Source organism: Schistocerca americana, chromosome 3 (genome assembly GCF_021461395.2).
Source record: "Schistocerca americana isolate TAMUIC-IGC-003095 chromosome 3, iqSchAmer2.1, whole genome shotgun sequence".
Classification (NCBI taxonomy): Eukaryota; Metazoa; Arthropoda; class Insecta; order Orthoptera; family Acrididae; genus Schistocerca; species Schistocerca americana.
In genome coordinates, this window is record NC_060121.1 from 61,814,185 (window position 1) to 61,841,756 (window position 27,572).

Below are 27,572 nucleotides of genomic sequence, written 5' to 3' on the forward strand. Positions count from 1 at the left end.
TCGGCATTGTGCCTTTTGTATTAAATTCGGCTGGAATTTCTGTGATTCATCGTCAAAAAGAAGGTCCAAGGGATACAGTAAACCTGAAGTGAAGCATCTGATTCTAAAACTGGATTCACAGAAGAGGTTCAAATCATAGGAAGTTAGAGTGTCAGTCCTCTTGTACTTAAGTCGGCATTGTGCCTTTTGAATTTAATTCCGATGCAATTTCTGTGTTTCATCGTCAATAAGAAGTTCCGAGGTATAAAGTAAACCTGAAGTGAAGCATCGGAATCTAAAACTGGAATCACAGGATAGGTTCAAATCATAGAAAATTAGAGTGTCAGTCCTCTTGTACTTAAGTCGGCATTGTGCCTTTTGAATTTAATTCCGATGCAATATCTGTGTTTCATCGTCAATAGGAAAGTCCAAGGTATACAGTAAACCTGAAGTGAAGCATGGGATTCTAAAATTGGACTCACAGGAGAGGTTCTAATCATAGAAAGTTTGAGTGTCAGTCCTCTTGTACCTGAGTCGGCATTGTGCTTTTTGTATTAAATTCGGATGCTATTTCTGTTTTTCATCGTCAATAAGAAGGTCCAAAGTATACAGCAAACCTGAAGTGAAGCATCGGAATCTAAAACTCGACTCACAGGAGAGCTTCAAATCATAGAAAGTGATAGTGTCAGTCCTCTTGTACTTAAGTCGGCATTGTGCCTTTTGTATTAAATTCGGATGCAATTTCTGTGTTTCATCGTCAATAAGAAGGTCCAAGGGATACAGTAAACCTGAAGTGAAACTTCGGAATCTAAAACTGGACTCACAGGAGAGGTTCAAATCATAGAAAGGGAGAGTGTCAGTCGTCTTGTTCTTAAGTCGGCATTTTGCCTTTTGTGTTAAATTCGGATGCAATTTCTGTGTCTCATTCTCAATAAGAGGGTCCAAGGTATAAAGGACACCAGAAGTGAAGCATCGGAATCTAAAACTCGACTCACAGGAAAGGTTCAAATTATAGAAAGTTAGAGTGTCAGTCCTCTTGTACTGAAGTCGGCATTGTGCTTTTGTATTAAATTCGGATGCGATTTCTTTGTTTCATCGTCAATAAGATGGTACAAGGGATACAGTAACCCTGATGTGAAGCATCGGAATCTAAAACTGGACTCACAGGAGAGGTTCAAATCATAGAAAGTGAGAGTTTCAGTCCTCTTGTACTTAAATCGGCATTGTGCCTATTGTACTAAATTCGGATGCAATTTCTGTGTCTCATGGTCAATAAGATGGTCCAAGGGATACGGTAAACCTGAAGTCAGGAATCGGAATCTAAAACTGGTCCCACAGGAGAGGTTCAAATCATAGAATGTTTGAGTGTCGGTCCTCTTGTGCTTAAGTCGGCATTGTGCGTTTTGTATTAATGTCGGATGCAATTTCTGTGTTTCATCGTCAATAAGAAGGTCCAAGGTATACAGTAAACCTGAAGTGAAGCATCGGAATCTAAAACTGGACTCACAGGAGAGGTTCAAATCATAGAACGTGAGTGTGTCGGTCCTCTTGTACTTAGGTCGGCATTGTGCCTTTTGTATTAAATTTGGATGCAATTTCTGTGTTTCATCGACAATAAGATGGTCCAAGTGATACAGTAAACCTGAAGTGAAACATCGGAATCTAAAACTGTACTCACAGGAGAGGATCAAATCATGGAAAGTCAGAGTGTCAGTCCTCTTGTACTTAAGTCGGCATTGTGCCTTTTGTATTGAATTCGGATGCAATTTCTGTGTTTCATCGTCAATAAGATGGTCCAAGTGACACAGTAAACCTGAAGCGAAGCGTCGGAATCTAAAACTGGACTCACAGGAGAGGTTCAATTTACAGAAAGTTAGAGTGTCAGTCCTCTTGTACTTAAGTCGGCATTGTGCCTTTTGAATTTAATTCCGATGCAATTTCTGTGCCTCATCGTCAATAAGAACGTCCAAGGTACACAGTAAACCTGAAGTGAAGCATCGGAATCTAAAACTGGACTCACAGGAGAGGTTCAAATCATAGAAAGTGAGAGTGTCAGTCCTCTTGTAATTAAGTCGGCATTGTGCCTTTTGAATTTAATTCCGATGGAATTTCTGTGTTTCCTCGTGAATAAGAAGTTCTGAGGTGTACAGTAAACCTGAAGTGAAGCATCGGAATCTAAAACTGGACTCACAGGAGAGGTTCAAATCATAGAAAGTTAGAGTGTCTGTCCTCTTGTATTTAAGGCGGCATTGTGCCTTTTGTATTAAATTCGGAAGCAATTTCTGTGTTTCATTGTCAATAAGATGGTCCAAGGGATACAGTAACCCTGAAGTGAAGCGTCGGAATCTAAAACTGGACTCACAGGAGAGGTTCAAATCATAGAAAGTGAGAGTGTCAGTCCTCTTGTACTTAAGTCGGCATTGTGCCTTTTGTATTAAATTCGGCTGGAATTTCTGTGATTCATCGTCAAAAAGAAGGTCCAAGGGATACAGTAAACCTGAAGTGAAGCATCTGATTCTAAAACTTGATTCACAGAAGAGGTTCAAATCTTAGGAAGTTAGAGTGTCAGTCCTCTTGTACTTAAGTCGGCATTGTGCCTTTTGAATTTAATTCCGATGCTTTTTCTGTGTTTCATCGTCACTAAGAAGTTCCGAGGTATAAAGTAAACCTGAAGTGAAGCATCGGAATCTAAAAGTGGACTCACAGGAAAGGTTCAAATCATAGAAAATTAGAGTGTCAGTCCTCTTGTACTTAAGTCGGCATTGTGCCTTTTGTATTAAATTCGGATGCAATTTCTGTGTTTCATGGTCAATAAGAAGGTCCTAGGGATACAGTAAAACTGAAGTGAAGCATCGGAATCTTAAACAGGACTCACAGGAGAGGTTCAAATGATAGAAAGTGAGAGTGACAGTCCACCTGTACTTAAGTCGGCATTGTGCCTTTTGTATTAAATTCGGATGCAATTTCTGTGTTTCATCGTCAATAAGTAGGTGCAAGGGATACAGTAAACCTGATGTTAAGCATCGGATTCTAAAACTGGACTCACAGGAGAGGTTCAAATCATGGAAAGTGAGAGTGTCAGTGCTCTTGTACTTAAATCGGCATTGTGCGTTTTATATTTAATTCGGATGCAATTTCTGTGATTCATCGTCAATAAGAAGGTCCAAGGGATACAGTAATCCTGCAGTGAAGCATCGGAATCTAAAACTGGACTCACAGGAGAGGTTCAAATCATAGAAAGTTAGAGTGTCTGTCCTCTTGTACTTAAGTCGGCATTGTGCCTTTTGTATTAAATTCGGATGCAATTTCTCTGTTTCATCGTCAATAAGATGGTCCAAGGGATACAGTAAACCTGAAGTGAAACATCGGAATCTAAAACTGTACTCACAGGAGTGGTTCAAATCATAGAATGTTAGAGTGTCAGTCCTCTTGTACTTAAGTCGGCATTGTGCCTTTTGTATTAAATTCCGATGCAATATCTGTGTTTCATCGTCAATAAGAAAGTCCAAGGTATACAGTAAACCTGAAGTGAAGCATCGGAATCAAAAACTGGACTCACAGGAGAGGTACAAATCATAGATAGGGAGAGTGTCAGTCCTCTTGTACTTAAGTCGGCATAGGGCTTTTTGTATTAAATTCCGATGCAATTTCCTTGTTTGTTCGTCAATAAGATGGTACAAGGGATACAGTAAACCTGAAGTGAAGCATCGGAATCTAAAACTGGACTCACAGGAGAGGTTCAAAACATAGAATGTGAGAGTGTCAGTCCTCTTGTACTTAAGTCGGCTTTGTGCCTTTTGTATAAAATTCGGCTGGAATTTCTGTGATTCATCGTCAATAAGAAGTTCCGAGGTATAAAGTAAACCTGAAGTGAAGCATCGGAATCTAAAACTGGACTCACAGGAAAGGTTCGAATCATAGAAAGTTAGAGTGTCAGTCCCCTTGTACTTAAGACGGCATTGTGCCTTTTGTATTAAATTCGGATGCAATTTCTGTGTTTCATCGTCAATAAGAAGGTCCTAGGGATACAGTAAAACTGAAGTGAAGTATCGGAATCTTTAACTGGACTCACAGGAGAGGTTCAAATGATAGAAAGTGAGAGTGGCAGTCCACCTGTACTTAAGTCGGCATTGTGCCTTTTTTATTAAATTCGGATGCAATTTCTGTGTTTCATCGTCAATAAGAAGGTCCAAGGGATACAGTAAACCTGATGTTAAGCATCGGATTCTAAAACTGGACTCACAGGAGAGGTTCAAATCATGGAAAGTGAGAATGTCAGTCCTCTGGCACTTAAGTCGGCATCGTGCCTTTTTTATTAAATTCGGATGCTATTTCTGTGTTTCATCGTCAATAGGAAGGTCGAAGGTATACAGCAAACCGGAAATGAAGCATCGGAATCTAAAACTGGACTCACAGGAGTGGTTCATATCATAGAAAGTTAGAGTGTCAGTCCTCTAGTACTTAAGTCGGCATTGTGCCTTTTGTATTAAATTCCGATGCAATTTCTGTGTTTCATCGTCAATAAGAAGGGCCAAGGTATACAGTAAACCTGAAGTGAAGCATCGGATTCAAAAACTGGACTCACAGGAGAGGTACAAATCATAGATAGTGAGAGTGTCAGTCCTATTGTACTTAAGTCGGCATAGGGCCTTTTGTATTAAATTCCGATGCTATTTCCTTGTTTGTTCGTCAGTAAGATGGTACAAGGGATACAGTAAACCTGAAGTGAAGCATCGGAATCTAAAACTGGACTCACAGGAGAGGTTCAAAACATAGAATGTGAGAGTGTCAGTCCTCTTGTACTTAAGTCGGCTTTGTGCCTTTTGTATAAAATTCGGCTGGAATTTCTGTGATTCATCGTCAATAAGAAGTTCCGAGGTATAAAGTAAACCTGAAGTGAAGCATCGGAATATAAAACTGGACTCACAGGAAAGGTTCAAATCATAGAAAGTTAGAGTGTCAGTCCACCTGTACTTAAGTCGGCATTGTGCCTTTTGTATTAAATTCGGATGCAATTTCTGTGTTTCATCGTCAATAAGAAGGTGCAAGGGATACAGTAAACCTGATGTTAAGCATCGGATTCTAAAACTGGACACACAGGAGAGGTTCAAATCATGGAAAGTGAGAGTGTCTGTGCTCTTGTACTTAAATCGGCATTGTGCCTTTTATATTTAATTTGGATGCAATTTCTGTGATTCATCGTCAATAAGAAGGTCCAAGGGATACAGTAAACCTGCAGTGAAGCATCGGAATCTAAGACTGGACTCACAGGAGAGGTTCAAATCATAAATAGTGAGAGTGTCAGTCCTCTTGTACTTAAGTCGGCATAGGGCCTTTTGTATTAAATTCAGATGCAATTTCCTTGTTTGTTCGTCAATAAGATGGTACAAGGGATACAGTAAACCAGAAGTGAAGCATCGGAATCTAAAACTGGACTCACAGGAGAGGTTCAAAACATAGAATGTGAGAGTGTCAGTCCTCTTGTACTTAAGTCGGCTTTGTGCCTTTTGTATTAAATTCGGATGCAATTTCTGTGTTTCATCGTCAATAAGAAGGTCCAAGGGATACAGTAAACCTGAAGTGAAGCATCGAAATCTAAAACTGGACTCACAGGAGAGGTTCAAATCATGGAAAGTGAGAGTGTCAGTCCTCTTGTACTTAAGTCGGCATTGTTCCTTTTCTATAAAATTCGGCTGGAATTTCTGTGATTCATCGTCAATAAGAAGTTCCGAGGTATAAAGTAAACCTGAAGTGAAGCATCTGATTCTAAAACTTGATTCACAGAAGAGGTTCAAATCTTAGGAAGTTAGAGTGTCAGTCCTCTTGTACTTAAGTCGGCATTGTGCCTTTTGAATTTTATTCCGATGCAATTTCTGTGTTTCATCGTCAATAAGAAGTTCCGAGGTATAAAGTAAACCTGAAGTGAAGCATCGGAATCTAAAACTGGACTCACAGGAAAGGTTCAAATCATAGAAAATTAGAGTGTCAGTCCTCTTGTACTTAAGTCGGCATTGTGCCTTTTGTATTAAATTCGGATGCAATTTCTGTGTTTCATCGTCAATAAGAAGGTCCTAGGGATACAGTAAACCTGAAGTGAAACATCGGAATCTAAAACTGTACTCACAGGAGTGGTTCAAATCATAGTAAGTTAGAGTGTCAGTCGTCTTGTACTTAAGGCGGCATTGTGCCTTTTGTATTAAATTCGGATGCTATTTCTGTGTTTCATCGTCAGTAGGAAGGTCGAAGGTATACAGCAAACCGGAAATGAAGCATCGGAATCAAAAACTGGACTCACAGGAGAGGTACAAATCATAGATAGTGAGAGTGTCAGTCCTCTTGTACTTAAGTCGGCATAGGGCCTTTTGTATTAAATTCCGATGCAATTTCCTTGTTTGTTCGTCAATAAGATGGTACAAGGGATACAGTAAATCTGAAGTGAAGCATCGGAATCTAAAACTGGACTCACAGGAGAGGTTCAAAACATAGAATGTGAGAGTGTCAGTCCTCTTGTACTTAAGTCGGCTTTATGCCTTTTGTATTAAATTCGGATGCAATTTCTGTGTTTCATCGTCAATAAGAAGGTGCTAGGGATACAGTAAACCTGAAGTGAAGCATCGAAATCTAAAACTGGACTCACAGGAGAGGTTCAAATCATGGAAAGTGAGAGTGTCAGTCCTCTTGTACTTAAGTCGGCATTGTGCCTTTTGTATAAAATTCGGCTGGAATTTCTGTGATTCATCGTCAATAAGAAGATCCAAGGTATAAAGTAAACCTGAAGTGAAGCATCGGAATCTAAAACTGGACTCACAGGAAAGGTTCAAATCATAGAAAGTTAGAGTGTCAGTCCCCTTGTACTTAAGTCGCCATTGTGCCTTTTGTATTAAATTCGGATGCAATTTCTGTGATTCATCGTCAATAAGAAGGTCCAAGGGATACAGTAAACCTGAAGTGAAGCATCGGAATCTAAAACTGGACTCACAGGAGGGGTTCAAATCATAGAAAGTGAGAGTGTCAGTCCTCTTGTACTTAAGTCGGCATTGTGCCTTTTGTATAAAATTCGGATTCAATTTCTGTGATTCATCGTCAATAAGAAGGTCCAAGGGATACAGTAAACCTGAAGTGAAACATCGGAATTTAAAACTGGACTCACAGGAGAGGTTCAAATCATAGAAAGTGAGAGTGTCAGTCGTCTTGTTCTTAAGTCGGCATTGTTCCTTTTGTATTAAATTCGGATGCAATTCCTGTGTTTCATTCTCAATAAGAGGGTCCAAGGTATAAAGGACACCTGAAGTGAAGCATCGGAATCTAAAACTCGACTCACAGGAAAGGTTCAAATCATAGAAAGTTAGAGTGTCAGTCCTCTTGTACTTAAGTCGGCATTGTGCATTTGTATTAGATGCGGATGCGATTTCTTTGTTTCATCGTCAATAAGAAGGTACAAGGGATACAGTAAACCTGAAGTGAAGCATCGGAATCTAAAACTGGACTCACAGGAAAGGTTCAAATTATAGAAAATTAGAGTGTCAGTCCTCTTGTCCTTAAGTCGGCATTGTGCATTTTGTATTAAATTCGGATGCAATTTCCGTGTTTCATCGTCAATAAGAAGGTCCTAGGGATACAGTAAAACTGAAGTGTAGCATCGGAATCTTAAAATGGACTCACAGGAGAGGTTCAAATGATAGAAAGTGAGAGTGACAGTCCACCTGTACTTAAGTCGGCATTGTGCCTTTTGTATTAAATACGGATGCAATGTCTGTGTTTCATCGTCAATAAGAAGGTCCAAGGGATACAGTAAACCGGATGTTAAGCATCGGATTCTATAACTGGACTCACAGGAGAGGTTCAAATCATGGAAAGTCAGAGTGTCAGTCGTCTTGTACTTAAGTCAGCATTGTGCCTTTTGTATTAAATTCGGATGCAATTCTGTGATTCATCGTCAATAAGAAGGTCCAAGGGATACAGTAAACCTGAAGTGAAGCATCGGAATCTAAAACTGGACTCACAGGAGAGGTTCTAATCATAGTAAGTTAGAGTGTCAGTCCTCTCGTACTTAAGTCGGCATTGTGCCTGTATTATTAAATTCGGACGCAATTTCTGTGTTTCATCGTCAGTAAGGGGGCCCAAGGAATACAGTAAACCTGAAGTGAAGCATCAGAATCTAAACCTGGACTCACACGAGAGGTTCAAATCATAGAAAGTTAGAGTGTCAGTCCTCTTGTACTTAAGTCGGCATTGTGCCTTTTGAATTTAATTCCGATGCAATTTCCTTGCCTCATCGACAATAAGAAGTTCCAAGGTACAGAGTAAACCTGAAGTGAAGCATCGGAATCTAAAACTGGACTCACAGGAGAGGTTCAAATCATAGAAAGTTAGAGTGTCAGTCCTCTTGTACCTAAGACGGCATTGTGCCTTTTGTATTAAATTCGGATGTAATTTCTGTGTTTCATCGTCAATAAGAAGGTCCAAGGTATACAGTAAACCTGAAGTGAAGCATCGGAATCTAAAACTGGACTCACAGGAGAGGTTCAAATCATAGAAAGTGAGAGTGTCTGTCCTCTTGTACTTAAGTCGGCATTGTGCCTTTTGTAATTGGGATGCAATTTCTGTGTTTCATCGTCAATAAGATGGTCCAAGGGATACAGTAAACCTGAAGTGAAACATCGGAATCTGTAACTGTACTCACAGGAGTGGTTCAAATCATAGTAAGTTAGAGTGTCAGTCGTCTTGTACTTAAGGCGGCATTGTGCCTTTTGTATTAAATTCGGATGCTATTTCTGTGTTTCATCGTCAATAGGAAGGTAGAAGGTATACAGCAAACCGGAAATGAAGCATCGGAATCTAAAACTGGACTCACAGGAGTGGTTCATATCATAGAAAGTTAGAGTGTCAGTCCTCTTGTACTTAAGCCGGCATTGTCCCTTTTGTATTAAATTCCGATGCAATTTCTGTGTTTCATCGTCAATAAGAAGGTCCAAGGTATACAGTAAACCTGAAGTGAAGCATCGGAATCAAAACCTGGACTCACAGGAGAGGTACAAATCATAAATAGTGAGAGTGTCAGTCCTCTTGTACTTAAGTCGGCATAGGGCCTTTTGTATTAAATTCAGATGCAATTTCCTTGTTTGTTCGTCAATAAGATGGTACAAGGGATACAGTAAACCTGAAGTGAAGCATCGGAATCTAAAACTGGACTCACAGGAGAGGTTCAAAACATAGGATGTGAGAGTGTCAGTCCTCTTGTACTTAAGTCGGCTTTGTGCCTTTTGTATTAAATTCGGATGCAATTTCTGTGTTTCATCGTCAATAAGAAGGTCCAAGGGATACAGTAAACCTGAAGTGAAGCATCGAAATCTAAAACTGGACTCACAGGAGAGGTTCAAATCATGGAAAGTGAGAGTGTCAGTCCTCTTGTACTTAAGTCGGCATTGTTCCTTTTCTATAAAATTCGGCTGGAATTTCTGTGATTCATCGTCAATAAGAAGTTCCGAGGTATAAAGTAAACCTGAAGTGAAGCATCTGATTCTAAAACTTGATTCACAGAAGAGGTTCAAATCTTAGGAAGTTAGAGTGTCAGTCCTCGTGTACTTAAGTCGGCATTGTGCCTTTTGAATTTTATTCCGATGCAATTTCTGTGTTTCATCGTCAATAAGAAGTTCCGAGGTATAAAGTAAACCTGAAGTGAAGCATCGGAATCTAAAACTGGACTCACAGGAAAGGTTCAAATCATAGAAAATTAGAGTGTCAGTCCTCTTGTACTTAAGTCGGCATTGTGCCTTTTGTATTAAATTCGGATGCAATTTCTGTGTTTCATCGTCAATAAGAAGGTCCTAGGGATACAGTAAACCTGAAGTGAAACATCGGAATCTAAAACTGTACTCACAGGAGTGGTTCAAATCATAGTAAGTTAGAGTGTCAGTCGTCTTGTACTTAAGGCGGCATTGTGCCTTTTGTATTAAATTCGGATGCTATTTCTGTGTTTCATCGTCAATAGGAAGGTCGAAGGTATACAGCAAACCGGAAATGAAGCATCGGAATCAAAAACTGGACTCACAGGAGAGGTACAAATCATAGATAGTGAGAGTGTCAGTCCTCTTGTACTTAAGTCGGCATAGTTCCTTTTGTATTAAATTCCGATGCAATTTCCTTGTTTGTTCGTCAATAAGATGGTACAAGGGATACAGTAAATCTGAAGTGAAGCATCGGAATCTAAAACTGGACTCACAGGAGAGGTTCAAAACATAGAATGTGAGAGTGTCAGTCCTCTTGTACTTAAGTCGGCTTTATGCCTTTTGTATTAAATTCGGATGCAATTTCTGTGTTTCATCGTCAATAAGAAGGTGCTAGGGATACAGTAAACCTGAAGTGAAGCATCGAAATCTAAAACTGGACTCACAGGAGAGGTTCAAATCATGGAAAGTGAGAGTGTCAGTCCTCTTGTACTTAAGTCGGCATTGTGCCTTTTGTATAAAATTCGGCTGGAATTTCTGTGATTCATCGTCAATAAGAAGATCCGAGGTATAAAGTAAACCTGAAGTGAAGCATCGGAATCTAAAACTGGACTCACAGGAAAGGTTCAAATCATAGAAAGTTAGAGTGTCAGTCCCCTTGTACTTAAGTCGGCATTGTGCCTTTTGTATTAAATTCGGATGCAATTTCTGTGTTTCATCGTCAATAAGAAGGTCCTAGGGATACAGTAAAACTGAAGTGAAGCATCGGAATCTTAAACTGGACTCACAGTAGAGGTTCAAATGATAGAAAGTGAGAGTGACAGTCCACCTGTACTTAAGTCGGCATTGTGCCTTTTGTATTAAATTCGGATGCAATTTCTGTGTTTCATCGTCAATAAGAAGGTCCAAGGGATACAGTAAACCTGATGTTAAGCATCGGATTCTAAAACTGGACTCACAGGAGAGGTTCAAATCATGGAAAGTGAGAGTGCCAGTCCTCTTGTACTTAAGTCACCATTGTGCCTTTTGTATTAAATTCGGATGCAATTTCTGTGATTCATCGTCAATAAGAAGGTCCAAGGGATACAGTAAACCTGAAGTGAAGCATCGGAATCTAAAACTGGACTCACAGGAGGGGTTCAAATCATAGAAAGTGAGAGTGTCAGTCCTCTTGTACTTAAGTCGGCATTGTGCCTTTTGTATAAAATTCGGATTCAATTTCTGTGTTTCATCGTCAATAAGAAGGTCCAAGGGATACAGTAAACGTGAAGTGAAACATCGGAATTTAAAACTGGACTCACAGGAGAGGTTCAAATCATAGAAAGTGAGAGTGTCAGTCGTCTTGTTCTTAAGTCGGCATTGTTCCTTTTGTATTAAATTCGGATGCAATTCCTGTGTTTCATTCTCAATAAGAGGGTCCAAGGTATAAAGGACACCTGAAGTGAAGCATCGGAATCTAAAACTCGACTCACAGGAAAGGTTCAAATCATAGAAAGTTAGAGTGTCAGTCCTCTTGTACTTAAGTCGGCATTGTGCATTTGTATTAGATGCGGATGCGATTTCTTTGTTTCATCGTCAATAAGAAGGTACAAGGGATACAGTAAACCTGAAGTGAAGCATCGGAGTCTAAAACTGGACTCACAGGAAAGGTTCAAATTATAGAAAATTAGAGTGTCAGTCCTCTTGTCCTTAAGTCGGCATTGTGCATTTTGTATTAAATTCGGATGCAATTTCCGTGTTTCATCGTCAATAAGAAGGTCCTAGGGATACAGTAAAACTGAAGTGTAGCATCGGAATCTTAAACTGGACTCACAGGAGAGGTTCAAATGATAGAAAGTGAGAGTGACAGTCCACCTGTACTTAAGTCGGCATTGTGCCTTTTGTATTAAATACGGATGCAATATCTGTGTTTCATCGTCAATAAGAAGGTCCAAGGGATACAGTAAACCGGATGTTAAGCATCGGATTCTAAAACTGGACTCACAGGAGAGGTTCAAATCATGGAAAGTCAGAGTGTCAGTCCTCTTGTACTTAAGTCAGCATTGTGCCTTTTGTATTAAATTCGGATGCAATTCTGTGATTCATCGTCAATAAGAAGGTCCAAGGGATACAGTAAACCTGAAGTGAAGCATCGGAATCTAAAACTGGACTCACAGGAGAGGTTCTAATCATAGTAAGTTAGAGTGTCAGTCCTCTCGTACTTAAGTCGGCATTGTGCCTGTATTATTAAATTCGGACGCAATTTCTGTGTTTCATCGTCAGTAAGGGGGCCCAAGGAATACAGTAAACCTGAAGTGAAGCATCAGAATCTAAACCTGGACTCACACGAGAGGTTCAAATCATAGAAAGTTAGAGTGTCAGTCCTCTTGTACTTAAGTCGGCATTGTGCCTTTTGAATTTAATTCCGATGCAATTTCCTTGCCTCATCGACAATAAGAAGTTCCAAGGTACAGAGTAAACCTGAAGTGAAGCATCGGAATCTAAAACTGGACTCACAGGAGAGGTTCAAATCATAGAAAGTTAGAGTGTCAGTCCTCTTGTACCTAAGACGGCATTGTGCCTTTTGTATTAAATTCGGATGTAATTTCTGTGTTTCATCGTCAATAAGAAGGTCCAAGGTATACAGTAAACCTGAAGTGAAGCATCGGAATCTAAAACTGGACTCACAGGAGAGGTTCAAATCATAGAAAGTGAGAGTGTCAGCCCTCTTGTACTTAAGTCGGCACTGTGCCTTTTGTATTAAATTCGGATTCAATTTCTGTGTTTCATCGTCAATAAGAAGGTCCAAGGGATACAGTAAACCTGAAGTGAAACATCGGAATCTAACACTGGACTCACAGGAGAGGTTCAAATCATAGAAAGTGAGAGTGTCAGTCGTCTTGTTCTTAAGTCGGTATTGTGCCTTTTTTATTGAATTCGGATGCAATTCCTGTGTTTCATCGTCAATAGGAAGGTCGAAGGTATACAGTAAATCTGAACTGAAGCATCGGAATCTAAAACTGGACTCACAGGAGAGGTTCAAATCATAGAAAGTTAGAATGTCAGTCCTCTTGTACTTAAGTCGGCATTGTGCTTTTGTATTAAATTCGGATGCAATTTCTTTGTTTCATCGTCTATAAGAAGGTACAAGGGTTACAGTAAACCCGATGTGAAGCATCGGAATCTAAAACTGGACTCACAGGAGAGGTTCAAATCATAGAACGTGAGTGTGTCGGTCCTCTTGTACCTAAGTCGGCATTGTACTTTTTGTATTAAATTTGGATGCAATATCTGTGTTTCATCGTCAATAAGATGGTCCAAGGGATACAGTAAACCTGAAGTGAAACATCGGAATTTAAAACTGTACTCACAGGAGGGGTTCAAATCATAGAAAGTTAGAGTGTCAGACGTCTTGTACTTAAGGCGGCATTGTGCCTTTTGTATTAAATTCGGATGCTATTTCTGTGTTTCATCGTCAATAGGAAGGTCGAAGGTATACAGCAAACCGGAAATGAAGCATCGGAATCTAAAACTAGACTCACAGGAATGGTTCATATCATAGAAAGTTAGAGTGTCAGTCCTCTTGTACTTAAGTCGGCATTGTGCCTTTTGTATTAAATTCCGATGCAATTTCTGTGTTTCATCGTCAATAAGAGAAGGTCCAAGGTATACAGTAAACCTGAAGTGAAGCATCGGAATCAAAAACTGGACTCACAGGAGAGGTTCAAATCATAGATAGTGAGAGTGTCAGTCCTCTTGTACTTAAGTCGGCACAGTGCCTTTTGTATTAAATTCCGATGCAATTTCCTTGTTTGTTCGTCAATAACATGGTACAAGGGATGCAGTAAACCTGAAGTGATGCATCGGAATCTAAAACTGGACTCACAGGAGAGGTTCAAAACATAGAATGTGAGAGTGTCAGTCCTCTTGTACTTAAGTCGGCATTGTGCCTTTTGTATAAAATTCGGATTCAATTTCTGTGTTTCATCGTCAATAAGAAGGTCCAAGGGATACAGTAAACCTGAAGTGAAACATCGGAATTTAAAACTGGACTCACAGGAGAGGTTCAAATCATAGAAAGTGAGAGTGTCAGTCGTCTTGTTCTTAAGTCGGCATTGTTCCTTTTGTATTAAATTCGGATGCAATTCCTATGTTTCATTCTCAATAAGAGGGTCCAAGGTATAAAGGACACCTGAAGTGAAGCATCGGAAACTAAAACTCGACTCACAGGAAAGGTTCAAATCATAGAAAGTTAGAGTGTCAGTCCTCTTGTACTTAAGTCGGCATTGTGCATTTGTATTAGATGCGGATGCGATTTCTTTGTTTCATCGTCAATAAGAAGGTACAAGGGATACAGCAAACCTGAAGTGAAGCATCGGAATCTAAAACTGGACTCACAGGAAAGGTTCAAATTATAGAAAATTAGAGTGTCAGTCCTCTTGTCCTTAAGTCGGCATTGTGCATTTTGTATTAAATTCGGATGCAACTTCCGTGTTCCATCGTCAATAAGAAGGTCCTAGGGATACAGTAAAACTGAAGTGTAGCATCGGAATCTTAAACTGGACTCACAGGAGAGGTTCAAATGATAGAAAGTGAGAGTGACAGTCCACCTGTACTTAAGTCGGCATTGTGCCTTTTGTATTAAATACGGATGCAATATCTGTGTTTCATCGTCAATAAGAAGGTCCAAGGGATACAGTAAACCGGATGTTAAGCATCGGATTCTAAAACTGGACTCACAGGTGAGGTTCAAATCATGGAAGGTCAGAGTGTCAGTCCTCTTGTACTTAAGTCAGCATTGTGCCTTTTGTATTAAATTCTGATGCAATTCTGTGATTCATCGTCAATAAGAAGGTCCAAGGGATACAGTAAACCTGAAGTGAAGCATCAGAATCTAAAACTGGACTCACAGGAGAGGTTCTAATCATAGTAAGTTAGAGTGTCAGTCCTCTCGTACTTAAGTCGGCATTGTGCCTGTATTATTAAATTCGGACGCAATTTCGGTGTTTCATCGTCAGTAAGGGGGCCCAAGGAATACAGTAAACCTGAAGTGAAGCATCAGAATCTAAACCTGGACTCACACGAGAGGTTCAAATCATAGAAAGTTAGAGTGTCAGTCCTCTTGTACTTAAGTCGGCATTGTGCCTTTTGAATTTAATTCCGATGCAATTTCCTTGCCTCATCGACAATAAGAAGTTCCAAGGTACAGAGTAAACCTGAAGTGAAGCATCGGAATCTAAAACTGGACTCACAGGAGAGGTTCAAATCATAGAAAGTTAGAGTGTCAGTCCTCTTGTACCTAAGACGGCATTGTGCCTTTTGTATTAAATTCGGATGTAATTTCTGTGTTTCATCGTCAATAAGAAGGTCCAAGGTATACAGTAAACCTGAAGTGAAGCATCGGAATCTAAAACTGGACTCACAGGAGAGGTTCAAATCATAGAAAGTGAGAGTGTCAGTCCTCTTGTACTTAAGTCGGCACTGTGCCTTTTGTCTTAAATTCGGATGCAATTTCTGTGTTTCATCGTCAATAAGAAGGTCCAAGGGATACAGTAAACCTGAAGTGAAACATCGGAATCTAAAACTGGACTCACAGGAGAGGTTCAAATCATAGAAAGTGAGAGTGTCAGTCGTCTTGTTCTTAAGTCGGCATTGTGCCTTTTGTATTAAATTCGGATGCAATTCCTGTGTTTCATCGTCAATAGGAAGGTCGAAGGTATACAGTAAATCTGAACTGAAGCATCGGAATTTAAAACTGGACTCACAGGAGAGGTTCAAAACATAGAAAGTTAGAATGACAGTCCTCTTGTACTTAAGTCGGCATTGTGCTTTTGTATTAAATTCGGATGCGATTTCTTTGTTTCATCGTCTATAAGAAGGTACAAGGGTTACAGTAAACCCGATGTGAAGCATCGGAATCTAAAACTGGACTCACAGGAGAGGTTCAAATCATAGAACGTGAGTGTGTCGGTCCTCTTGTACCTAAGTCGGCATTGTACTTTTTGTATTGAATTTGGATCCAATATCTGTGTTTCATCGTCAATAAGATGGTCCAAGGGATACAGTAAACCTGAAGTGAAACATCGGAATTTAAAACTGTACTCACAGGAGGGGTTCAAATCATAGAAAGTTAGAGTGTCAGACGTCTTGTACTTAAGGCGGCATTGTGCCTTTTGTATTAAATTCGGATGCTATTTCTGTGTTTCATCGTCAATAGGAAGGTCGAAGGTATACAGCAAACCGGAAATGAAGCATCGGAATCTAATACTAGACTCACAGGAGTGGTTCATATCATAGAAAGTTAGAGTGTCAGTCCTCTTGTACTTAAGTCGGCATTGTGCCTTTTGTATTAAATTCCGATGCAATTTCCTTGTTTGTTCGTCAATAACATGGTACAAGGGATGCAGTAAACCTGAAGTGATGCATCGGAATCTAAAACTGGACTCACAGGAGAGGTTCAAAACATAGAATGTGAGAGTGTCAGTCCTCTTGTACTTAAGTCGGCATTGTGCCTTTTGTATTAAATTCGGATGCAATTTCTGTGTTTCATCGTCAATAAGAAGGTCCAAGGGATACAGCAAACCTGAAGTGAAGCATCGAAATCTAAAACTGGACTCACAGGAGAGGTTTAAATCACAGAAAGTTAGAGTGTCAGTCCTCTTGTACTTAAGTCGGCATTGCGCCTTTTGTATTAAATTGGGATGCAATTTCTGTGTTTCATCGTCAATTAGAAGGTCCAAGGGATACAGTAAACCTGAAGTGAAGCATCGGAATCTAAAACTGGACTCACAGGAGAGTTTCAAATCATTGAAAGTTAGAGTGTCTATCCTCTTGTACTTAAGTCGGCATTGTGCCTTTTGTATTTAATTCGGATGCAACTTCTGTGTTTCATCGTCAGTAAGAAGGTCCAAGGGATACAGTAAACCTGAAGTGTAGCAACGGAATCTAAAACTGGACTCACAGGAGAGGTTCAAATCATAGAAATTGAGAGTGTCAGTCCTCTTGTACTTCAGTCGGCATTGTGCCTTTTGTATTAAATTCGGATGCAATTTCTGTCTTTCATCGTCAATAAGAAGGTCCAAGGGATACAATCAACCTGAAGTGAAGCATCAGAATCTAAAACTGGAGTCACACGAGAGGTTCAAACCATAGAAAGTTAGAGTGTCAGTCCTCTTGTACTTAAGTCGGCATTGTGCCTTTTGAATTTAATTCCGATGCAATTTCCTTGACTCATCGACAATAAGAAGTTCCAAGGTACAGAGTAAACCTGAAGTGAAGCATCGGAATCTAAAACTGGACTCACAGGAGAGGTTCAAATCATAGAAAGTTAGAGTGTCAGTCCTCTTGTACCTAAGACGGCATTGTGCCTTTTGTATTAAATTCGGATGTAATTTCTGTGTTTCATCGTCAATAAGAAGGTCCAAGGTATACAGTAAACCTGAAGTCAAGCATCGGAATCTAAAACTGGACTCACAGGAGAGGTTCAAATCATAGAAAGTGAGAGTGTCAGCCCTCTTGTACTTAAGTCGGCACTGTGCCTTTTGTATTAAATTCGGATTCAATTTCTGTGTTTCATCGTCAATAAGAAGGTCCAAGGGATACAGTAAACCTGAAGTGAAACATCGGAATCTAAAACTGGACTCACAGGAGAGGTTCAAATCATAGAAAGTGAGAGTGTCAGTCGTCTTGTTCTTAAGTCGGCATTGTGCCTTTTGTATTAAATTCGGATGCAATTCCTGTGTTTCATCGTCAATAGGAAGGTCGAAGGTATACAGTAAATCTGAACTGAAGCATCGGAATCTAAAACTGGACTCACAGGAGAGGTTCAAATCATAGAAAGTTAGAATGTCAGTCCTCTTGTACTCAAGTCGGCATTGTGCTTTTGTATTAAATTCGGATGCGATTTCTTTGTTTCATCGTCTATAAGAAGGTACAAGGGTTACAGTAAACCCAATGTGAAGCATCGGAATCTAAAACTGGACTCACAGGAGAGGTTCAAATCATAGAACGTGAGTGTGTCGGTCCTCTTGTACCTAAGTCGGCATTGTACTTTTTGTATTAAATTTGGATGCAATATCTGTGTTTCATCGTCAATAAGATGGTCCAAGGGATACAGTAAACCTGAAGTGAAACATCGGAATTTAAAACTGTACTCACAGGAGGGGTTCAAATCATAGAAAGTTAGAGTGTCAGACGTCTTGTACTTAAGGCGGCATTGTGCCTTTTGTATTAAATTCGGATGCTATTTCTGTGTTTCATCGTCAATAGGAAGGTCGAAGGTATACAGCAAACCGGAAATGAAGCATCGGAATCTAAAACTAGACTCACAGGAGTGGTTCATATCATAGAAAGTTAGAGTGTCAGTCCTCTTGTACTTAAGTCGGCATTGTGCCTTTTGTATTAAATTCCGATGCAATTTCTGTGTTTCATCGTCAATAAGAGAAGGTCCAAGGTATACAGTAAACCTGAAGTGAAGCATCGGAATCAAAAACTGGACTCACAGGAGAGGTTCAAATCATAGATAGTGAGAGTGTCAGTCCTCTTGTACTTAAGTCGGCACAGTGCCTTTTGTATTAAATTCCGATGCAATTTCCTTGTTTGTTCGTCAATAACATGGTACAAGGGATGCAGTAAACCTGAAGTGATGCATCGGAATCTAAAACTGGACTCACAGGAGAGGTTCAAAACATAGAATGTGAGAGTGTCAGTCCTCTTGTACTTAAGTCATCATTGTGCCTTTTGTATAAAATTCGGATTCAATTTCTGTGTTTCATCGTCAATAAGAAGGTCCAAGGGATACAGTAAACCTGAAGTGAAACATCGGAATTTAAAACTGGACTCACAGGAGAGGTTCAAATCATAGAAAGTGAGAGTGTCAGTCGTCTTGTTCTTAAGTCGGCATTGTTCCTTTTGTATTAAATTCGGATGCAATTCCTATGTTTCATTCTCAATAAGAGGGTCCAAGGTATAAAGGACACCTGAAGTGAAGCATCGGAATCTAGAACTCGACTCACAGGAAAGGTTCAAATCATAGAAAGTTAGAGTGTCAGTCCTCTTGTACTTAAGTCGGCATTGTGCATTTGTATTAGATGCGGATGCGATTTCTTTGTTTCATCGTCAATAAGAAGGTACAAGGGATACAGTAAACCTGAAGTGAAGCATCGGAATCTAAAACTGGACTCACAGGAAAGGTTCAAATTATAGAAAATTAGAGTGTCAGTCCTCTTGTCCTTAAGTCGGCATTGTGCATTTTGTATTAAATTCGGATGCAACTTCCGTGTTTCATCGTCAATAAGAAGGTCCTAGGGATACAGTAAAACTGAAGTGTAGCATCGGAATCTTAAACTGGACTCACAGGAGAGGTTCAAATGATAGAAAGTGAGAGTGACAGTCCACCTGTACTTAAGTCGGCATTGTGCCTTTTGTATTAAATACGGATGCAATATCTGTGTTTCATCGTCAATAAGAAGGTCCAAGGGATACAGTAAACCGGATGTTAAGCATCGGATTCTAAAACTGGACTCACAGGTGAGGTTCAAATCATGGAAAGTCAGAGTGTCAGTCCTCTTGTACTTAAGTCAGCATTGTGCCTTTTGTATTAAATTCGGATGCAATTCTGTGATTCATCGTCAATAAGAAGGTCCAAGGGATACAGTAAACCTGAAGTGAAGCATCAGAATCTAAAACTGGACTCACAGGAGAGGTTCTAATCATAGTAAGTTAGAGTGTCAGTCCTCTCGTACTTAAGTCGGCATTGTGCCTGTATTATTAAATTCGGACGCAATTTCGGTGTTTCATCGTCAGTAAGGGGGCCCAAGGAATACAGTAAACCTGAAGTGAAGCATCAGAATCTAAACCTGGACTCACACGAGAGGTTCAAATCATAGAAAGTTAGAGTGTCAGTCCTCTTGTACTTAAGTCGGCATTGTGCCTTTTGAATTTAATTCCGATGCAATTTCCTTGCCTCATCGACAATAAGAAGTTCCAAGGTACAGAGTAAACCTGAAGTGAAGCATCGGAATCTAAAACTGGACTCACAGGAGAGGTTCAAATCATAGAAAGTTAGAGTGTCAGTCCTCTTGTACCTAAGACGGCATTGTGCCTTTTGTATTAAATTCGGATGTAATTTCTGTGTTTCATCGTCAATAAGAAGGTCCAAGGTATACAGTAAACCTGAAGTGAAGCATCGGAATCTAAAACTGGACTCACAGGAGAGGTTCAAATCATAGAAAGTGAGAGTGTCAGTCCTCTTGTACTTAAGTCGGCACTGTGCCTTTTGTATTAAATTCGGATGCAATTTCTGTGTTTCATCGTCAAGAAGAAGGTCCAAGGGATACAGTAAACCTGAAGTGAAACATCGGAATCTAAAACTGGACTCACAGGAGTGGTTCAAATCATAGAAAGTGAGAGTGTCAGTCGTCTTGTTCTTAAGTCGGCATTGTGCCTTTTGTATTAAATTCGGATGCAATTCCTGTGTTTCATCGTCAATAGGAAGGTCGAAGGTATACAGTAAATCTGAACTGAAGCATCGGAATTTAAAACTGGACTCACAGGAGAGGTTCAAAACATAGAAAGTTAGAAAGACAGTCCTCTTGTACTTAAGTCGGCATTGTGCTTTTGTATTAAATTCGGATGCGATTTCTTTGTTTCATCGTCTATAAGAAGGTACAAGGGTTACAGTAAACCCGATGTGAAGCATCGGAATCTAAAACTGGACTCACAGGAGAGGTTCAAATCATAGAACGTGAGTGTGTCGGTCCTCTTGTACCTAAGTCGGCATTGTACTTTTTGTATTGAATTTGGATCCAATATCTGTGTTTCATCGTCAATAAGATGGTCCAAGGGATACAGTAAACCTGAAGTGAAACATCGGAATTTAAAACTGTACTCACAGGAGGGGTTCAAATCATAGAAAGTTAGAGTGTCAGACGTCTTGTACTTAAGGCGGCATTGTGCCTTTTGTATTAAATTCGGATGCTATTTCTGTGTTTCATCGTCAATAGGAAGGTCGAAGGTATACAGCAAACCGGAAATGAAGCATCGGAATCTAAAACTAGACTCACAGGAGTGGTTCATATCATAGAAAGTTAGAGTGTCAGTCCTCTTGTACTTAAGTCGGCATTGTGCCTTTTGTATTAAATTCCGATGCAATTTCCTTGTTTGTTCGTCAATAACATGGTACAAGGGATGCAGTTAACCTGAAGTGATGCATCGGAATCTAAAACTGGACTCACAGGAGAGGTTCAAAACATAGAATGTGAGAGTGTCAGCCCTCTTGTACTTCAGTCGGCATTGTGCCTTTTGTATTAAATTCGGATGCAATTTCTGTGTTTCATCGTCAATAAGAAGGTCCAAGGGATACAGCAAACCTGAAGTGAAGCATCGAAATCTAAAACTGGACTCACAGGAGAGGTTTAAATCACAGAAAGTTAGAGTGTCAGTCCTCTTGTACTTAAGTCGGCATTGCGCCTTTTGTATTAAATTGGGATGCAATTTCTGTGTTTCATCGTCAATTAGAAGGTCCAAGGGATACAGTAAACCTGAAGTGAAGCATCGGAATCTAAAACTGGACTCACAGGAGAGGTTCAAATCATTGAAAGTTAGAGTGTCTATCCTCTTGTACTTAAGTCGGCATTGTGCCTTTTGTATTTAATTCGGATGCAACTTCTGTGTTTCATCGTCAGTAAGAAGGTCCAAGGGATACAGTAAACCTGAAGTGTAGCAACGGAATCTAAAACTGGACTCACAGGAGAGGTTCAAATCATAGAAATTGAGAGTGTCAGTCCTCTTGTACTTCAGTCGGCATTGTGCCTTTTGTATTAAATTCGGATGCAATTTCTGTCGTTCATCGTCAATAAGAAGGTCCAAGGGATACAATCAACCTGAAGTGAAGCATCGGAATCTAAAACTGGAGTCACACGAGAGGTTCAAATCATAGAAAGTTAGAGTGTCAGTCCTCTTGTACTTAAGTCGGCATTGTGCCTTTTGAATTTAATTCCGATGCAATTTCTGTGCCTCATCGTCAATAAGAAGTTCCAAGGTACACAGTAAACCTGAAGTGAAGCATCGGATTCTAAAACTGGACTCACAGGAGAGGTTCAAATCATAGAAAGTTAGAGTGTCAGTCCTCTTGTACTTAAGTCGGCATTGTGCCTCTTGTATTAAATTCGGATGCAACTTCTGTGTTTCCTCGTCAATATGAAGGTCGAAGGTATACAGTAAACCTGAAGTGAAGCATCGGAATCTAAAACTGGACTCACAGGAGAGGTTCAAATCATAGAAAGCGAGAGTGTCAGTCCTCTTGTACTTAAGTCGGCATTGTGCCTTTTGTATTAAATTCGGATGCAATTTCCGTGTTTCATCGCCAATAAGAAGGTCCAAGGGATACAGTAAAACTGAAGTGAAACATCGGAATCTAAAACTGGACTCACAGGAGAGGTTTAAATCATAGAAAGTGAGAGTGTCAGTCATCTTGTTCTTAACTCGGCAATGTGCCTTTTGTATTAAATTCGGATGCTATTACTGTGTTTCATCGTCAATAGGAAGGTCGAAGGTATACAGTAAATCTGAACTGAAGCATCGGAATCTAAAACTTGACTCACAGGAGAGGTTCAAATCATAGAAAGTTATAGTGTCAGTCCTCTTGTACTTAAGTCGGCATTGTGCCTTTTGTATTAAATTCGGATGCAATTTCTCTGTTTCATTCTCAATAAGAGGGTCCAAGGTATAAGGGACACCTGAAGTGAAGCATGGGAACCTAAAACCTTACTCACAGGAGAGGTTCAAATCATAGAAAGTTAGAGTGTCTGTCCTCTTGTACTTAAGTCGGCATTGTGCCTTTTGTATTTGATTCGGATGCAATTTTTGTGTCTCATCGTCAATAAGATGGTCCAAGGTATACAGTAAACCTGAAGTGAAGCATCGGAATCTAAAACTGGACTCACAGGAGAGGTTCAAAAGATAGAAAGTGAGAGTGTCAGTCCTCTTGTACTTCAGTCGGCATTGTGCCTTTTGTATTAAATTCGGATGCAATTTCTGTGTTTCATCGTCAATAAGAAGGTCCAAGGGATACAGTAAACCTGAAGTGAAGCATCGGAATCTAAAACTGGACTCACAGGAGAGGTTCATATCATAGAAAGTGAGAGTGTCAGTCGTCTTGTACTTAAGTCGGCATTGTGCCTTTTGTATTAAATTCGGATGCAATTTCTGTGTTTCATCGTCAATAAGAAGGTACAAGTGATACAGTAAACCTGAAGTGAAGCATCGGAATCTAAAACTGGACTCACAGGAGAGGTTCAAATCATAGAAAGTTAGTGTGTCAGTCCTCTTGTACTTAAGTCGGCATTGTGCCTTTTGAATTTAATTCCGATGCAATTTCTGTGTTTCATCGTCAATAAGAAGGTCCAAGGGATACAGTAAACCTGAAGTGAAGCATCGGAATCTAAAACTGGACTCACAGGAGAGGTTCATATCATAGAAAGTGAGAGTGTCAGTCGTCTTGTACTTAAGTCGGCATTGTGCCTTTTGTATTAAATTCGGATGCAATTCCTGTGTTTCATCGTCAATAGGAAGGTCGAAGGTATACAGTAAATCTGAACTGAAGCATCGGAATCTAAAACTGGACTCACAGGAGAGGTTCAAATCATAGAAAGTTAGAATGTCAGTCCTCTTGTACTCAAGTCGGCATTGTGCTTTTGTATTAAATTCGGATGCGATTTCTTTGTTTCATCGTCTATAAGAAGGTACAAGGGTTACAGTAAACCCAATGTGAAGCATCGGAATCTAAAACTGGACTCACAGGAGAGGTTCAAATCATAGAACGTGAGTGTGTCGGTCCTCTTGTACCTAAGTCGGCATTGTACTTTTTGTATTAAATTTGGATGCAATATCTGTGTTTTATCGTCAATAAGATGGTCCAAGGGATACAGTAAACCTGAAGTGAAACATCGGAATTTAAAACTGTACTCACAGGAGGGGTTCAAATCATAGAAAGTTAGAGTGTCAGACGTCTTGTACTTAAGGCGGCATTGTGCCTTTTGTATTAAATTCGGATGCTATTTCTGTGTTTCATCGTCAATAGGAAGGTCGAAGGTATACAGCAAACCGGAAATGAAGCATCGGAATCTAAAACTAGACTCACAGGAGTGGTTCATATCATAGAAAGTTAGAGTGTCAGCCCTCTTGTACTTCAGTCGGCATTGTGCCTTTTGTATTAAATTCGGATGCAATTTCTGTGTTTCATCGTCAATAAGAAGGTCCAAGGGATACAGCAAACCTGAAGTGAAGCATCGAAATCTAAAACTGGACTCACAGGAGAGGTTTAAATCACAGAAAGTTAGAGTGTCAGTCCTCTTGTACTTAAGTCGGCATTGCGCCTTTTGTATTAAATTGGGATGCAATTTCTGTGTTTCATCGTCAATTAGAAGGTCCAAGGGATACAGTAAACCTGAAGTGAAGCATCGGAATCTAAAACTGGACTCACAGGAGAGGTTCAAATCATTGAAAGTTAGAGTGTCTATCCTCTTGTACTTAAGTCGGCATTGTGCCTTTTGTATTTAATTCGGATGCAACTTCTGTGTTTCATCGTCAGTAAGAAGGTCCAAGGGATACAGTAAACCTGAAGTGTAGCAACGGAATCTAAAACTGGACTCACAGGAGAGGTTCAAATCATAGAAATTGAGAGTGTCAGTCCTCTTGTACTTCAGTCGGCATTGTGCCTTTTGTATTAAATTCGGATGCAATTTCTGTCGTTCATCGTCAATAAGAAGGTCCAAGGGATACAATCAACCTGAAGTGAAGCATCGGAATCTAAAACTGGAGTCACACGAGAGGTTCAAATCATAGAAAGTTAGAGTGTCAGTCCTCTTGTACTTAAGTCGGCATTGTGCCTTTTGAATTTAATTCCGATGCAATTTCTGTGCCTCATCGTCAATAAGAAGTTCCAAGGTACACAGTAAACCTGAAGTGAAGCATCGGATTCTAAAACTGGACTCACAGGAGAGGTTCAAATCATAGAAAGTTAGAGTGTCAGTCCTCTTGTACTTAAGTCGGCATTGTGCCTCTTGTATTAAATTCGGATGCAACTTCTGTGTTTCCTCGTCAATATGAAGGTCGAAGGTATACAGTAAACCTGAAGTGAAGCATCGGAATCTAAAACTGGACTCACAGGAGAGGTTCAAATCATAGAAAGTGAGAGTGTCAGTCCTCTTGTACTTAAGTCGGCATTGTGCCTTTTGTATTAAATTCGGATGCAATTTCCGTGTTTCATCGCCAATAAGAAGGTCCAAGGGATACAGTAAAACTGAAGTGAAACATCGGAATCTAAAACTGGACTCACAGGAGAGGTTTAAATCATAGAAAGTGAGAGTGTCAGTCATCTTGTTCTTAACTCGGCAATGTGCCTTTTGTATTAAATTCGGATGCTATTACTGTGTTTCATCGTCAATAGGAAGGTCGAAGGTATACAGTAAATCTGAACTGAAGCATCGGAATCTAAAACTTGACTCACAGGAGAGGTTCAAATCATAGAAAGTTATAGTGTCAGTCCTCTTGTACTTAAGTCGGCATTGTGCCTTTTGTATTAAATTCGGATGCAATTTCTCTGTTTCATTCTCAATAAGAGGGTCCAAGGTATAAGGGACACCTGAAGTGAAGCATGGGAACCTAAAACCTTACTCACAGGAGAGGTTCAAATCATAGAAAGTTAGAGTGTCTGTCCTCTTGTACTTAAGTCGGCATTGTGCCTTTTGTATTTGATTCGGATGCAATTTTTGTGTCTCATCGTCAATAAGATGGTCCAAGGTATACAGTAAACCTGAAGTGAAGCATCGGAATCTAAAACTGGACTCACAGGAGAGGTTCAAAAGATAGAAAGTGAGAGTGTCAGTCCTCTTGTACTTCAGTCGGCATTGTGCCTTTTGTATTAAATTCGGATGCAATTTCTGTGTTTCATCGTCAATAAGAAGGTCCAAGGGATACAGTAAACCTGAAGTGAAGCATCGGAATCTAAAACTGGACTCACAGGAGAGGTTCATATCATAGAAAGTGAGAGTGTCAGTCGTCTTGTACTTAAGTCGGCATTGTGCCTTTTGTATTAAATTCGGATGCAATTTCTGTGTTTCATCGTCAATAAGAAGGTACAAGTGATACAGTAAACCTGAAGTGAAGCATCGGAATCTAAAACTGGACTCACAGGAGAGGTTCAAATCATAGAAAGTTAGTGTGTCAGTCCTCTTGTACTTAAGTCGGCATTGTGCCTTTTGAATTTAATTCCGATGCAATTTCTGTGTTTCATCGTCAATAAGAAGGTCCAAGGGATACAGTAAACCTGAAGTGAAGCATCGGAATCTAAAACTGGACTCACAGGAGAGGTTCATATCATAGAAAGTGAGAGTGTCAGTCGTCTTGTACTTAAGTCGGCATTGTGCCTTTTGTATTAAATTCGGATGCAATTCCTGTGTTTCATCGTCAATAGGAAGGTCGAAGGTATACAGTAAATCTGAACTGAAGCATCGGAATCTAAAACTGGACTCACAGGAGAGGTTCAAATCATAGAAAGTTAGAATGTCAGTCCTCTTGTACTCAAGTCGGCATTGTGCTTTTGTATTAAATTCGGATGCGATTTCTTTGTTTCATCGTCTATAAGAAGGTACAAGTGTTACAGTAAACCCAATGTGAAGCATCGGAATCTAAAACTGGACTCACAGGAGAGGTTCAAATCATAGAACGTGAGTGTGTCGGTCCTCTTGTACCTAAGTCGGCATTGTACTTTTTGTATTAAATTTGGATGCAATATCTGTGTTTTATCGTCAATAAGATGGTCCAAGGGATACAGTAAACCTGAAGTGAAACATCGGAATTTAAAACTGTACTCACAGGAGGGGTTCAAATCATAGAAAGTTAGAGTGTCAGACGTCTTGTACTTAAGGCGGCATTGTGCCTTTTGTATTAAATTCGGATGCTATTTCTGTGTTTCATCGTCAATAGGAAGGTCGAAGGTATACAGCAAACCGGAAATGAAGCATCGGAATCTAAAACTAGACTCACAGGAGTGGTTCATATCATAGAAAGTTAGAGTGTCAGTCCTCTTGTACTTAAGTCGGCATTGTGCCTTTTGTATTAAATTCCGATGCAATTTCTGTGTTTCATCGTCAATAAGAGAAGGTCCAAGGTATACAGTAAACCTGAAGTGAAGCATCGGAATCAAAAACTGGACTCACAGGAGAGGTTCAAATCATAGATAGTGAGAGTGTCAGTCCTCTTGTACTTAAGTCGGCACAGTGCCTTTTGTATTAAATTCCGATGCAATTTCCTTGTTTGTTCGTCAATAACATGGTACAAGGGATGCAGTAAACCTGAAGTGATGCATCGGAATCTAAAACTGGACTCACAGGAGAGGTTCAAAACATAGAATGTGAGAGTGTCAGTCCTCTTGTACTTAAGTCGGCATTGTGCCTTTTGTATAAAATTCGGATTCAATTTCTGTGTTTCATCGTCAATAAGAAGGTCCAAGGGATACAGTAAACCTGAAGTGAAACATCGGAATTTAAAACTGGACTCACAGGAGAGGTTCAAATCATAGAAAGTGAGAGTGTCAGTCGTCTTGTTCTTAAGTCGGCATTGTTCCTTTTGTATTAAATTCGGATGCAATTCCTATGTTTCATTCTC